The sequence below is a fragment of the Tachypleus tridentatus genome, chromosome 2 (assembly GCF_004210375.1).
Source record: "Tachypleus tridentatus isolate NWPU-2018 chromosome 2, ASM421037v1, whole genome shotgun sequence".
Lineage (NCBI taxonomy): Eukaryota > Metazoa > Arthropoda > Merostomata > Xiphosura > Limulidae > Tachypleus > Tachypleus tridentatus.
The window spans coordinates 108,904,677-108,920,070 of NC_134826.1; the positions used below are offsets into that span (position 1 = coordinate 108,904,677).

At 30.6% G+C, this 15,394-nt stretch overlaps 1 pseudogene across 1 annotated transcript in view; it reads right to left on the minus strand.

Moving 5' to 3' along the window:
* LOC143244816 (twitchin-like) overlaps positions 1-15,394 on the minus strand; it is a 296,421-nt pseudogene that overhangs the window by 16,054 nt on the left and 264,973 nt on the right. Inside the window, exons 125-137 of the transcript XR_013025339.1 lie at positions 14,932-15,131; positions 14,098-14,250; positions 13,621-13,666; positions 13,197-13,277; positions 11,272-11,377; positions 10,571-10,688; positions 9,985-10,157; positions 9,382-9,427; positions 8,647-8,791; positions 7,999-8,176; positions 7,235-7,672; positions 2,194-2,336; positions 1,026-1,182 (exon numbers count right to left, since the gene is read on the minus strand). The product of XR_013025339.1 is annotated as a twitchin-like (transcript). The remainder of the gene's footprint in view (positions 1-1,025; positions 1,183-2,193; positions 2,337-7,234; positions 7,673-7,998; positions 8,177-8,646; positions 8,792-9,381; positions 9,428-9,984; positions 10,158-10,570; positions 10,689-11,271; positions 11,378-13,196; positions 13,278-13,620; positions 13,667-14,097; positions 14,251-14,931; positions 15,132-15,394) is intronic.

Sequence of the window (15,394 nt, forward strand, 5' to 3'; positions counted from 1 at the left end):
CTCTCCTATTGTTTGCTGTGGCTCAGTAGTTGATAACTGGATTTCCTTCACCGTTTCTGTGTTCACTGCTGAGTTGTATGCCATTTTTCTTGCCCTTGATCATGTAAAAGCTATGAAATACACAGATTGTACTATTTACACTGACTCTCTTAATTTGAAATAGCCCTGGAATTACTTAATGTTAGATATCCCACTGATATCTTCTTCATCTTTTTCTTCATCTTTCATTAATATCCAGTTTTTCTGGCTACCTAATCATGTCAGTATTTGCAGGAACAAGATTACTGACACCTCAGTTAAGTCTGTCTGCTCTAGTGTCATCATGGCTGTGCCTGCCCCTCATGTGCAGTGCAGTCCTTGGCAGTTGACTTGAATTGAGCAATGTGATAACAAGTTTTTCCAGATGAAACCTTCTGTTGCTCTTTGGCTGTATTGTTTCTGTAACAATCGGAAAGAGGAGCTTGTCCTGGTTAGGCTATATATTGGTCAGTTTTTAACTCATTTTCTTTATCTAGGTCTGATCCACAAATGTGGAGCCTTTGTGACACTCAAACCATGATAATCCACATTTTACTGTCATGCTCTCATAAACACGAGTGGTGACACCATTTTAGACATGTCTTTTCTATGGATTTACCCCTAACATTGAACAGTGTCATAGGCTGTGGTGACAGTGTCCAACTTAACAATATTTTTAACTTTTTACAAGCCACTGATCATTTTCATTCTAGTTGAGTCTTTTATCTGACTTTTGGACATTGTTTAGTTTTTAATTCAATTTATTTTCAAATTTCATTAAAATTTTACTTTTATCCAGTTGTTTAGTACAGACAGTCTAGTTCCTTTGTGCCCAAAACCAATCAAGTTTTAGCAAAAGCAAATACAATTTTATATATGTATTTGAATCCCAGTCACTAGCTCTAAAATTGATTACTCGTAATGTTTATAATCTTTTATACTACAGTTTATCAAGTTAGTTCCTTTAACTGGTATTACATATATATCCGTTTCAATCTTTTACTTACGAAGGATGGTCAGTTTACATTTGGTGGAAATGGTGTCCAGAGGATTTGATGCTTTACAGATATATTCACCTTCATCTTCAGGGAAGGCCTCAGCAATCATTAGAGTTGCAACACCATTCTTGTACTTCAAATCAATGATTTCTGATGAATGAAGAACCTTTGAAAAGAAAAATATACACTGTTCATTTTAAAGGTTTTTCCAAACCCTCAATGAATATTTTATTCATATACAAGTTGCAAACACAATATTACATTGTTGTTTCTGAACTTACAGTACCTTTACAGTTTTTAGTTTACGTGGGATTTTAATTAGAAGCTTTCATTACCCAAAAATTTAGTAACTCTCTAATATCACGCTCTTCACACAAGATTGTAAATGAACCTAAACTATTGCATCCTTAAAGAAAAAAAATGTCTTTTGTAATACTTTTAGTATGCAGTTCAGTATTTAATATGAACATAAGCTATAATTCTGTCATTTGTAAAGATATACACAAGTTCTGCAAGAAATTAAATTTCATAATAAATCTGCAAGTACACAAAGTAGTGTTGATAATTAACTTGTACATTTGAAATCAGAGAAGGGATGTCATATTGCAATTAACTGCTATAATTCAAGTTTCAGAATAAATCATAATCCATGATTCAAAGCTATAATTCAATTCTGAGAATAAGTAGTACCCCAAGAAAACAGTACTTATGATCAATTTCTATGTTACAAGTTCAATAATACGCGATATGCTAATGATGAAATTTGGTATGTTATGACTAAAAAGTCTATGTATATGCCTTTAAGCTGACTTTAATATTAAACTGTAAACAGAGGCTGATCTTATGGTTTGTAGATTTAAAGTTGATAGACCCCCCCAATCAGTGAATGTAAAATAGTTTCAAAGCAAGATACAAGTCACTTTGATTAGATATTTTCTTTTAGTTTTATCCATAATAACTGAACAGAATTACATGAAGCACTGCACTTGTTATTTGATACCCAAACAATAATTTATTTGCTTTAAGATTTAAAATAGTCTAAACACATTTTAATAAAAAACTTATTACATATATAATATATAATAATCATTACTGTAAACAGCTGCTTTTTTTAGATGTAAACATTTCATGAAATTTACACATACTGTTTACACTGCTGTACATTATGAAAAGTTACCTTGCCCTGTCGAAGCCATTCAACTTTGGGATCAGGATCTCCAGCAATCACACATTTTAAAATCAGTGGCTCTCCATCCCTAATCTTCAGATCTTGTAGCCCTTGCTTGAAAGATGGAGGTGTCATAGCTTTGTCTTCAGGAACTTGAAAAAACATTCCTTTATTTTATCAGTTCTAGATTAACTTTGATAAGTACACAAACAATACCAGCAAATGAGACTCGTACATAGTTCTACCTTACTCTCTGGGAGGTACACATCCAAAATATAAGCTTGTCTTACCCACCATAACATATACAGACAAGACACAGTTCTAGTTTACCCTCAGAAATAGATAAAACCAAAACTGAGTCACCTGACTCATAATATTAGTTTACCAACAATATGTATATAAACAATATCAGTGTAACAGAGTGACAATCTTAGGTAAACCTTACAAATTTATACATAAAAAATTACATACCTACTCATAGTACTAGTTTACCTTTGGAAATGGATAAAAAAAAAGTCATATGACTCAGTTTTAGTTTATTACCAAACAGTATACAAACAATAGCATTTAAATAAATAAAACCAGATCAACACAGGTAGTGTAACATTACCTTCAGAAATGTACATAAATAAAAGTAAATTGCCTGACTTGTAGTTTTAGTTTATTCTCATGAATCTATACAAACAATGCCAGTTCATCAGACTGATAATCCTAGTCTACTCTCAGAAATCCATACACAAAAAAATCGTCATATCAATAGTTTTAGTTTACCAGGAAAAAGCATGCAAGCAAAACCAGTTAAGTGGGCTAATAGTATTAGTATACTACCAGAAATAAAATTAGTGCAATTGATCAGTTACTTTACACTGTTATAGCAAACAAATTAATCAGCTTTTTTTTTCATCTGTTAGATTTTAATATAACATAAAATTATAGTACAGCAAAGGATCCCTTGGTCTGGGTAGGTTGTCCTATCCATTAAATAAAACCCTAAAAAAAAATCTCAAAATCAACCCTTACCATTCATATATATTAATGAAGCTGTTGTTGTTTGTGTCAGTTGTATCTTTACATTAGGAGAATAATTTTAGTTTTTTCCATGCAATTAATTTTCATATCAACAGCATTTTCTATAATTAAAATAATAATATTTAACAGAATATAATTCTAAACTTTCTTCACATAAAATGATTAAATCTTACAGAAGAAATACATTCATATATTGATGAGAAAAGAAAAGAAAAGATATTTAACATTTATACCTTCTTACACCACAGAAATGATCAGGACTTATTAACTTGTGTTATAACAATCTAGAAAATTTGACTACATTCTTTCTTGACAGACATTCTCACTTTAATACAAAATATGTGTTAAACATATAACATTTCAGAAAAGCATAAGACCATCTTGGCTGCCCCATCCTCTGAACTAAACAAACTATTAGCAAACAAATTAAAAACTCTCTTAAATACAGCCCTTATCATTTGTATAGTTATCAAACTTTCTCTCAAACTCACTTAAATTTAATGCCTCCACTACATAGAAAGGTAACCCATTGCAAGGGCCAACTACCCTATTTGAATATAAAACTATCTTAGCTGAACATGACCCATACCATGCCAAAATTAACATTTGTATCTCCTAATTCTACTATTCTCACTGCTAAGTATGAACTATTAACTTCCTTTACAATCTTAAACATCTCAATCAGATCTCCATTACTCTTCTCTTTTCAAAAGAAAAAAATTGAGAGATTTCAACTACTCATCATATAACAACCCCTCCATCTCAGGCATCATTCTAGTAGCCCTTCTCTAACCCTTTCCAACAATTAAATGTCTTTCATCAAGTAAGAAGCCCAAAATTGAACACTATGTTCCAAATGTGTACAATGAAATTATAACCCCTTTAAGCTTGCATTTAAATTCCTGTAGATACAAACTAGAATCCTATTCCCCCTCTCACTAGCAACATCAACACTGCTTGGATGGCTTTAGAAACTGATCTTGTTACACCAAGATCCATTTTTTTCATAACACTGTTACTGCTTATTTACATAAAAATTATACTTATAATTCAAATTATGTTAACAAACATTGTTATCTTTCATTTATAATAATTAAAACCCTTCTCCCATTTATTTGTCCAACTCTCTAAATGATCTAAATCCTTTTGAAAATCAGCAGCATCCTTTTCACAGCTACCAACACCTAAGACCTTAATATCATCTGAAAGTTTAAATAATTTATTGACTATTTCTTCATCTACGTCATTGATGTAAATCAGAAAGAGCAAAATTTCAAAGAATGAGACCTGAGGTATCCCATTTGTGACATTATACCAGGTTTGACTGAACTCCATTTGTAACAACCCTCTGCTTTCTTACATTCAGTCACTATTCTATCCAATTTGCTAACTTATCCCCCACACCTATAGAGATATTTTTTACAAGCCTTTTATTCGGCACCTTGTCAAATGCCTTCTGAAAATCCAGTTATATAAAATCTACACCCCTACCCCCTTCTACATAAGCAATCACCTTTTCAAAAAAAATGTCAAAAGATTTGTTAGGCAAGATTTTCCCTTAGTGAGATTATGTTGACTATCTGATGAATTTATAAACTTTGTTAAATGACTTTGCATAGCATATTTTAATAAACTTTCCATACTTTTTCCCAAAAGTGATGTACAACTAATGGGTCTATAATTATTGGGACAATTTTTATCTTCTCCGTTGTAAAGAAAAGCTACATAAACTAACTTCCCATCCTCTAGTTCCTGCCCAATATTCAACGACTGACAACAAACAGTAGTGAGTGGCTCACGTACCCTATCTTTAATCCCCTACTAATCCTTTGAGGAAATACTATTTTGCTCAGGAACCTTATCATTTTTTAAACTTATCAGTTTTTTCTTAACCAGCTCAGAATTAATGCAGCTCTCTTGTTTGATTTCGTTTCCATTTAGCAACTGTTAAAAATGTTGAATACTGCATATTTTTTTATTAGTAAAACCTGAAGAAAAATGAAATTCAATAATCCAGTCAGCTTGTATTCATTTGGTACTATACTTTATCATCCCTCAAGGATCCTACCCGCATTTTAGCATTTCGTTTACCCTTAACATACTTAAAAAATGCCTTGTGTTCATTTTTACATTTTCAGCCATTTCTCATATATCCTTTTTCATGTCCTAATTTCCTGTCTCAGCAATTTTCTTGATATTCTATAATATTTAAGTCTCCTGTCATATCAGCAATTTATATTTTTTAAATTTATGATGCTTTTGTTTAATTTTATCTGTTACAGTCTCTGTGAGCCAATGTGATTTTTACTTAAAACTACCCTTTTCTTTCTATAAGGAATATATTTATCTTGAGTATTTAAAATTGTTCCACATCTTATCAGTTTCTCCAAATAGCTCAACTGTCCAATTTACAACAGATAATTTTTGTTGCATATCTTCAAAATTTACTGTTTTGAAATTTGTAACAAATACAGTATTATTTATTTCCATATGCAACAAAGCATCAAACCTAATAGATAAATGATCACTTGCACTTAGATGTTCTTCAATTTCCACCCTCTCAAACATTTTTACATTTGAAGTTAACTATACAATTGAAATAGTAGTTTCTAATAAATTCCTTGACTAATTTGTAAAGAAAGCCTTTCTGAACAGTTTCCAAAATCCTTTTTCCTGCATGACTTGAAACTTTAGCAATTCCCAATCAACATACTTTAAATTAAAATCACTTATAACTATGGCTTCATTAAAAGCTGAAATATTCATTTATTAATTGCAAAGTTTTTCATTAATTTTATTCGTGTCATTTGGTTGTCTGTAATAAATTCCTACTAAAAGATTTTTCCCTTTATATCTACCAAAAGAAACCCAAGTAATTCAATATCCTTGCTATTATCTTTGATACTGTAAATGTCAACAGAGTATAACTTAATTTTACATACAAAGATACTCCACCCCTCCTTAATATTCTATCCCATTAAATATCATGTAACCATGTATCTCAAAGAAACTTTTGTCATGAAAATCATCTGCATTTAACCATGTTTCAGTTATTCTCATTACATCAAAATCTTCCATTCTGACCAGTTCTCTAAAGTCATCTATTTTATTTCATAACAGTTAACCCTATCCTTGTTACTTCTATAAACATTTCCTATGCTAAAATGTTCTCTGTCTCTAATTCTTTTTGTATTTGGGTTTTATCTGTACCTCACCACTGTCTAGTCCTAGTTCAAAACTTCCCTTACATCTGAGTTAATAGCCTTAGAAAAGAAGCCAGCTCCTAACCTATTTAAATGTAAACAATGGAACTGATCTCATGAGTAGTTCAGCTAATCTGTTTATCTTTACATACTAACATAAGCCTAAAATTTAGCTGTAGTGCCCTACTTATAACTTCAACTCCACAGTTCATTCTGGGCAGTTATGGCCTTTAACTTTAAATGCCTTTATCAACCCTTTCTACTTATTAATTAGTCTCTCTGAACAACTTTTCCCACCCCATTAACCCTACATGCACCACACAAACTGTATCTATTTTTTGCTATATCTCCTGCTCTGTCAGTTATATCCTCTACTTGTGCCCCTGTATTTCATAATCTGACATTTTTATTCCTATTTATCTCATTGACAATTCTATCCACATGTCTTGTGAAGGAATCACCAATAGCTAAAACCTCCTTACCATCCACATTCTTCTATGACCCTTTTGTTTTCCTTCCCTTTAATATTTTCTCAACAGCAAAAGCCGAGGACTGAATTTTGTTGCTTAGAAGAATAGGGTCATTATAATTAAAATTACTACTTTTTATTCTTTGGAGATGCCAGTATACATACATAGAAACATAAAAGTTATTTAAAAAAAAAAGTTAATACTTGTAAAGACTGATAAAGTAAACAAAATGCCTAATCATTAGGATATCACTGATTTAAAATATGTTTAGACTACTCTGTATCTCAGATTAGAACCTGACTGAGATCATAACATAGCCATTGTTTATTTTGTAGTTTGAAAACATACTTTCCAGCTCTTTTGTTGCTGTCCGGGAACGTTGAGGGCTAGTACCTTCTTTCTTTCCATAAGCCTTCTGAGCACGTTTAGGAGACAACAGAAATTCTGAATCTGTGGAGAGCTTAGATGATACAGCTTGTAATGATTGAGCAGTAGTTGATTTACCACTAGATTTTAATGAGCTGTAGGATTGAGATGCATCCTGGCTTTTGGATGAGTAAGAATAATCAGATGACTTTTTCCCTGAAGAGGAGTATTTGTCTGAATAATCTGATGTTCGACTGGTTGAAAAGGTGAAATCTTGCGAATAGTCATGTTTATAATCTCGTTTATAAGTGTCACTAATAGAAGAAGCAAAAGAAGCTTTGGTGGGTGTGGGTATACGTGGAGTTGTTGCTCCGGGAGAGACCACAACTGGAGACTGGGCTGTTGATGGCCCTCTTCGATCTGTGACGAGGAATATGTTAATCTTAGTTACCTTTAGGTGATCCAATGTTTACACAAAAATATTTTAAATTTATTATATTTTATTTCACAAAATCTTATCAAAATCAATATTCAGTTTCCCTTCTACAGTCATAAATTTAGTCAAAATATAATATACTACTTATTAAACAATATACATACAACTACATAATACAAAAAACATAAAAGACAGTACCCTGTAGATAACCAATAATTAATCAGTTTGTAAATATGCAATATATTTATAAAATAATAATATCTACAAGAATATTTCTTCATCAGAACATCACTGCTACTGTTTCACACACCTTCAACAATAACGAAACATGATGTCTCATCTTCTCCCAATGAATTTATAGCATGGCATGCGTACTTGCCAGCATCATCTACTGTACATGATGGTAATTCCAGAGACACTACAGAGTCTGCAAAACCTATATTATAGTCGTATTTGCTGAGCTCCTTGCCATTTTTGTACCACTTAACCTACACAATAAAAATGTTTACAAATTACTACTTTCAAAAATGAAGAACTTGTTTATCCAACTCAATTGCACAATACCAAAATACATTAATTTGCTGATATATCAATACAATAGTTAATAAGCCATGTGATGGGCATATAAGCAGAAACAAATGATAGATTGATAAATTAATTTAATTATACTTTAAACACTTGCACAACATTGATATTTTATATACTGATAGTACTAACCAATTGATCTCAAAGATTTTTAGTGAGAATGTGTAGTGGTTTTTTTTTGTCTCAAATTATCTTTTAAGTATAAATTGGAGTAATAGAGTCCTGGCTGTCAATACATAAATATCTGAAATATACATGGTTCAGGACTTTTTGAAATAAGGATAAAAACTTCTGTATACAAATTGTATACTTTAGAAGATTAATATGTATTGGATATATATATTACTAAAGTATTATTTATGTGCAACTGTACCTCTGGAAGAGGTTTGCCAGACACGCAGCATAACAGTTTAAAACCAATTCCAGACTGGATAACACGTGGGCGTAAGAGGAATGTGAAGCAAGGTGCACTATCAGGGGCTTCCTCCCAGGGTTTGGGTGTAGGCTCTCTTCTTCGTCTATAAAAGCAACAGAAGGTCTAATAAACTGTATTTTAAAATAATTGTGTAAAAATTTAAGAAACCTGTCTTAACATGTACTTAGCACTAATAAAATTGTTATATGTTACGAGAAAACTGAAAAACTATTACACTGAACTTTATTCAGAAATATAAAAAAATCTATTTACTGTTTTTAAAATAACAAGAGTTTTATGTTATGCACCTGATTTCAAACAAACAAAGGAATTCTAAAAACATACCCAGTACTGTGTATAAGTATTAGGCATACATCTCAATTATGCTTCTTTCTCTAGTTTTTTTTTATTCATACATGTACATAAATGTATATTTATTTTTAAATAATTTGTAATATAAAAACATAAAGAATGAGTTCTTGAAACAAGCTAAAAACTATATTTTTAAATTGGTAGAGTGATTTTTGTTTTTTTCTATATTGAGATCTTCCACCCTTTCAGGAGCACAATTTGTTAATATAAAGTAAGAGTAAAATACTTGTACCAACAAAATCAATGTTGTTTATTAATCAAATGTGAAATATACATTGGTCAATATATTGCACACAAAAAGTTAAAAGTATGAGCTCTTACCTAACAGGTTCATCAAGTTTTATTTTTGGAACTTCTTTTGGGATTGCTGCAGTAAAAAGGTTTGGAATTTTATTTGTAGAATATATATTCAAAATACATTAAGGAGTGTAAATATGAAAATAGAAAAAAAATAATTTACATATTTTTTAATAACATTAATTACAAATTTAGATAAAAAATTAAAGTTAATCTAAAGAGATCAATTTCTAAATAACATTTATGAAAGTCTTTGAAATGTAAAATCTGAAACTTTAAAAAAATTGTTTAAATGATATGTAATCATTTACTACTTCTATTACATCAAAGTTATAAAACAATCAATAAAATGTATATACCTACATCTTTTATGCTTCACATTACAGTTAATTCTAAAAACAATTTCAATAGTAACACTTACCAGTGTTTGTACTTACAAAATATGATACCATTATTAATCTGCAGTATTAAAAAATAAAATAAAAACTAAACTATAAGCCACAGATCAATAAATTGCTTGAAATGAATTTTATACACAAAATATTTATAAAATACAAACAGCTGTAGAAAATTTGGTTTAATTTAATAATAAAATTAGGAAAACATTTGTAACTATTTAATACTCACACTGCACATTGAGGAAAACTGGCTCCTCCCTAAAACCATAGTGGTTCTCAGCTTTGATAATATACTCTCCTTTATCATCAACTTTACATCGGTTAATGATGAAGTAAAAGTCATTATCCTCATACCTCTTCATGTACTTTACACTTTGCCTGAGTTCTTCATTTTCTCTGAACCTACAACATTTATAACAGCTAAAGTCAGAAAGGTATGAATGTGAAGAAAAATAAAATACTCAAAAATATAAAACTCAAAATAATCACAGCACAGTTTCAATAAACATAGCACATCTATAGAACAGTAACTTTTATATTAAAATTAAACAACTACTAATGGCTGTGATAACAATAATTCTCACACTTCACAGCTTCTTTTGGGATCTCAGAACCAAAATTAAAAGAGTGTGTATGACTGCAATGTAATAAACATTCAACAACAATATAAACAAAACATAATTTTCATTATTGTACTTAGCTCCACTGTAATTTTTTAATATTCAAAACTTTCTAGTCTATTACAATAAAGAACAAAACCTGACATTGGTCTAGGCAAAGAAGCATTGTTGCCATTTTATATAGTGAATATTTACCATGTAACGGTTGCAGGTGCTGCAGCAATCACTCGGCAGTAGAATTTAGCTGCTTGACCCTCATATGCAAATGTGCTCTGTGGTCGAATCACAAACCTTGGAGCAGCTTGCCGTGAGTCTAAAGTTTAGAAAAATATAATGGGAAAAAACAGCAAAATCAGAATCAGTTTGTTACATCAACATTTTGCAATATTTTTAGTATGACAGACATGGAAATGTGTAAGTTTTAATAATCTAAAACAATAATACTGAGGGACAATGATATAATAATTAAATATTTACAAAATTACCAGCTATTGAGAAAAAAAAAAGTTACCTAAGTAGAGATACAGTGCATTAAATGCACTTAAATGGTGGAACTTTTAAACATAATTTATTAAAATTAAGGTTGTGGGTAGAAATAGTATACTAGAAAGCATAACCTGCTGTAAAATTAATGGTTTGTTTTTAAAGGTAAAACTTATCACAGTAAAATTCGTGTTTTGTAAGTTAAAACTACTGCACTATATGTTGTGCATATAGCTAGTAAAATATAATTAATGAATAATTAGGATTAGGTGATAACACAGGCTACAAACCATGGTAACAACTGATATGTGATTGACACAACTTTACAACAAACAATTAACAACAGAATTTGATCCTGTGTTTGATCAGGAAAAGTTACTACAGTAAAAGTATTGTGTTAAAGTAAAACTTACCAATGTAAAAGTCTTGAATTCTGTATTTATCTTTCTGTAGTTTTCTTAGTGAACTGTAGTTTGCAATATGACCAAATGGGAGTAAACATGCATCCCAGTAATCTCCCTAAAATATCATAAAGCATAATGAATTAATGATGTCACACAAATCTGTATCTAATAAGTATTATATAATACTTAAAATGTTTACAAGCTTTAAAATTCACCAAGTGGTTTAGAAACACTGTATATTTGTAAGAAATCATCTTTGGTAACACCTTTATCTGTCAAATTCAGCAAATTGCTTAAATCTGAGCTGGCTAAATCATTGGAAAGTATAAAAAACAACAAGATTCTTAAGTCAAATAATATTTCCCCAAGGATTTTGAAGGAGGTTAAAGGTGAGCTATATGAGGCACTTATTATTGCTTTTTGTTAGTCCTTGAATAGTGGGCATGTACCAGAGAATTGGACATTAGCTAGTCTCACTCCTTTTTTCAAGGGAGGTGATAAAAATTGTCCAAGTAATTACAGACTCATTAGTCTTACATCAGTTGTGGGTAAAGTTTTGAAAAATCTAGTAAAATATGCTATGCAGAGTCATTTAACAAAGTTTAGAATTTTATTGGAGAGTCAACATGGTTTCACAGAGAGAAATCTTGCCTTACAAATTTTTTGACATTCTTTGAAAAGGTCACTGCTTATTTATAAAAGGGTAGGGGTAGAGATTTTATACATCTTGATTTTCAGAAGGCATTTGACAAGGTCCCACATAAAAGGCTTGTAAAAATATCTCTATAGGTGTGGAGGATAAGTTAACAAAGTGGGTAGAAGAGTGGCTGAATAGGAAAAAGCAGAGAGTTGTTAGAAATTGAGTTCAGTCAAACCTGAATAATGTCACAAGTGGGATACCTCAGGGCTCAGTCTTAAGACCTTTGTTCTTTGTGATTTACATCAATGGCATAGATGAAGAAATAGTCAACAAATTATTTAAACTTGCAGATGATATTAAAGTGTTGGGTGCTGCTAGTTGTGAAGAGGATGCTGCTGATTTACAAAAGGTTTTAGATTATTTAGTGAGTTGGATAAATAAATAGGAGATGGGTCATAATCATAATAAATAAAATATAATGGATGTGGGCTATCATGATTTGAATTATGAGTATAATTTGGATGTAAATAACCTCAACAGTATTATGAGGAAAGGCATCTTGCTGTAGTAGTTGATGAGTCTAATGCAATCTAAGCAATGTTGATATTGCTAGTGGTAGGACATATAGGATTTTAGGTTTATCTTCAGAAATACTGAATATAAGTCTAAATTGGTTGTAATTTCCTTGTACAGGTCAATCTAATTCAGTGCTCAGTTGTGGGCCCTTATCTTGTTGGAAAAGGTTTAGAAGAGGTTTACTAGAATGAAGCCTGGGATGGAGGTGTTGTCATATAAGAAAAGAATAAGATCTCTGAAACTGTTTTCTTTTGCAAAAGGAAGAGTTGGGGTGATCTGACTGAGATGTTTAGGACTGTAAAAGAAATTGACAGATAGAGTTTATGCACCAAATTTCATGCTTACCAATAAGAATAATAGGACTAGGGGACACAATTGTAAATTTTGGCAGAGTAGGAGTTATCTTCAGGTAAGATAGTTTCATTTTTCTAACAGGGTGGTTGGCTTTTAGAATTGGTTCCCTTCAAATGTTATATAGGCAGTAAATTTAAGCAAGTTTATGAACAATCTTGATAAGAATATGAATAATAAGAGCTGGTTTTAGGATTTTTTATTTATTTTTTAAAAGTAATTAAATTATTTTAGAGGATGGAACAGCTGAGAAGGACTGATATGTCCTATGTTGTCTCAAAATGTTTATGTTCTTACACTTATCAATTAAATAAAAATCATTCTTTGAAACAAAACTCAGTAGGAAATGGCAGACCATAACACTTACATATTTTGCTCGGATGCGATCTCGAAGAGCCACATACTTTCTGGAAGGAATTGGGATAGTTGGAGCTTCCTTGATGTCACCCTGTAAACAAATTAAATACGTTAACAACTTTATAATGCGTCATTTATCTAAGTTTAACACTCTAAAAGAGAAAAGCAGAGAATGCAGCCAAAATTTTAAAATAAAAAACAAACTGAATAAAAAATTAATTTTTAGGGATCTAAAAAATTAAATGAAATTTACTCTAGGAACTAGAAAACATGATTTAATACAAATGCAAAAACTTTAAAGAGTACATACTTGATATAATTTTTTTTCTAGGAATACAAGGCTAATATTGTACTTGCACATTTTCAAATCATCTTAAAGTGCCTAGCTGTACAATTAGTTGAAAAGAGTTGATGTACAAACACAACCTACTTACCTTTAGCCAAGGATGTTCCAAACACTCATGGCTGGTCATTCGTTTTCTGCACAAACAAAAATATTAAGAACTCCAGCCAACTCAATATAGAAAAGGGTTAAAAAACGTATTTATATATGTGTTGTTAAAAGGCACAAATTTACATTAACTATAAGTCAATTCTTACATTGCTACTTGTAATAGTATGTTAGCAAGTACATTTCTATATTTTTTATCCCTGCTACTAGATCTACACATAAGTGTCGTATGTTAAAAAAAACAACTGAAAAACCAATATGTGTTGTACATATGTATGAATATGTATAGGATTTCAACTTAAACTATTACAAGTCATTAGTTCCAGCTAATATAAAACTAATACAAAAACTAATTTGGAAAAGTTAAAGCCTTTTTCTAGAACGTTAAAATATATGTATAATTATACAATATAAAAATTATCACTAACAAAAACATTTCACGTTTCAAAATTTTCCTTACTCCTTCTTTCTTGTCAACAATCTCCGAATAAAGTCTTTTGCTTGGTCTGACACAGAAGCAAATGCTTCTTCATCAAACTCCCAGTCACAAGCTCTCACATTCTTCAAAGTCTCAACATCGTTGTCACCAGCAAATGGAGACAAGCCACTCAACCTACATTAAAAACACCATCACCTGAGTTCTCTATACAACGAGCACTGAACACTCATACATATCCAAAACTGCTATACAATTAGATGACTGAATTTATGACATAATTGGAACAGTGAAAAAAAATCCTATTTCCAAAGACTTTTTTAATTTATCCATCTCTATGTAGAACATTATTATTAATAAGTTGATGTTTTTACTCAAGATAAACTAAAAAAGTGCAGTGCACAATTATTAAATCTGTTTACAAATATAAGGATTTTTATGTAAAAAAACACTGTGAAACATTTAAATACATAATAAAAATGTCACAAATGTACTTAAATGTATATTGAAGGTAATGAAACATTAAACTATTTACCTTAACGTTTCAGATAAAGTAACACAGATCACCTCATCTCAGAATTTAAAATAAATTAAATATCTTGAATGTGATAAAACATTATGTTTGACTGCTAGTTTCATTGCAATGAGTAAATACAAAAAAATATTATAAACAGTTAAAATTAAGCTTCCTCAATAACTTTGTATTGTTAGTTCTTATAGTTTCTTGACAACAGAGAATTTGCTGTATCCAATTTTTACACAACTATAATTTTTCTAAAGATAACATTTAACTGTTTTTATCATATTATCTTATTGTGAAGTAGATACAAGTTCATGTACACAAAGTTAGATACTTACAAGACATAAGCTAAAACTCCCACTGCCCACATATCTGTATAAAACCCAATAGGTTCTCTGTCTACAATTTCAGGAGCAGCAAATTCTGCAGTACCAGTAGAGATTTTAACAATTTCATTTGGATCCAGTTTTGTAGCTAAACCAAAATCAACCAGTTTTATGTCTGTGCCAGTCCGAGTCTGGCACATGATGTTTTCTGGCTGTAAAAATATGGAATCATCTAGTGTTATGTTGTTGATATAGGTATAATTCATTAAAATATACTATAAATATTTACTATTTAACATAAAACATTTTCTTATCGGAATATTATTAGCTGTGTAACAATGCATTTTACAGCTTAAATGGTGACAAATATGCCTTTTTATATCTTGTGTTTTGCAATTGCATGTCAACAAAACAAAAAAAATTTTTCTGCATTGTTTTCTTTAAACAGTTACATCTAGAATAAAGGCATAATAAT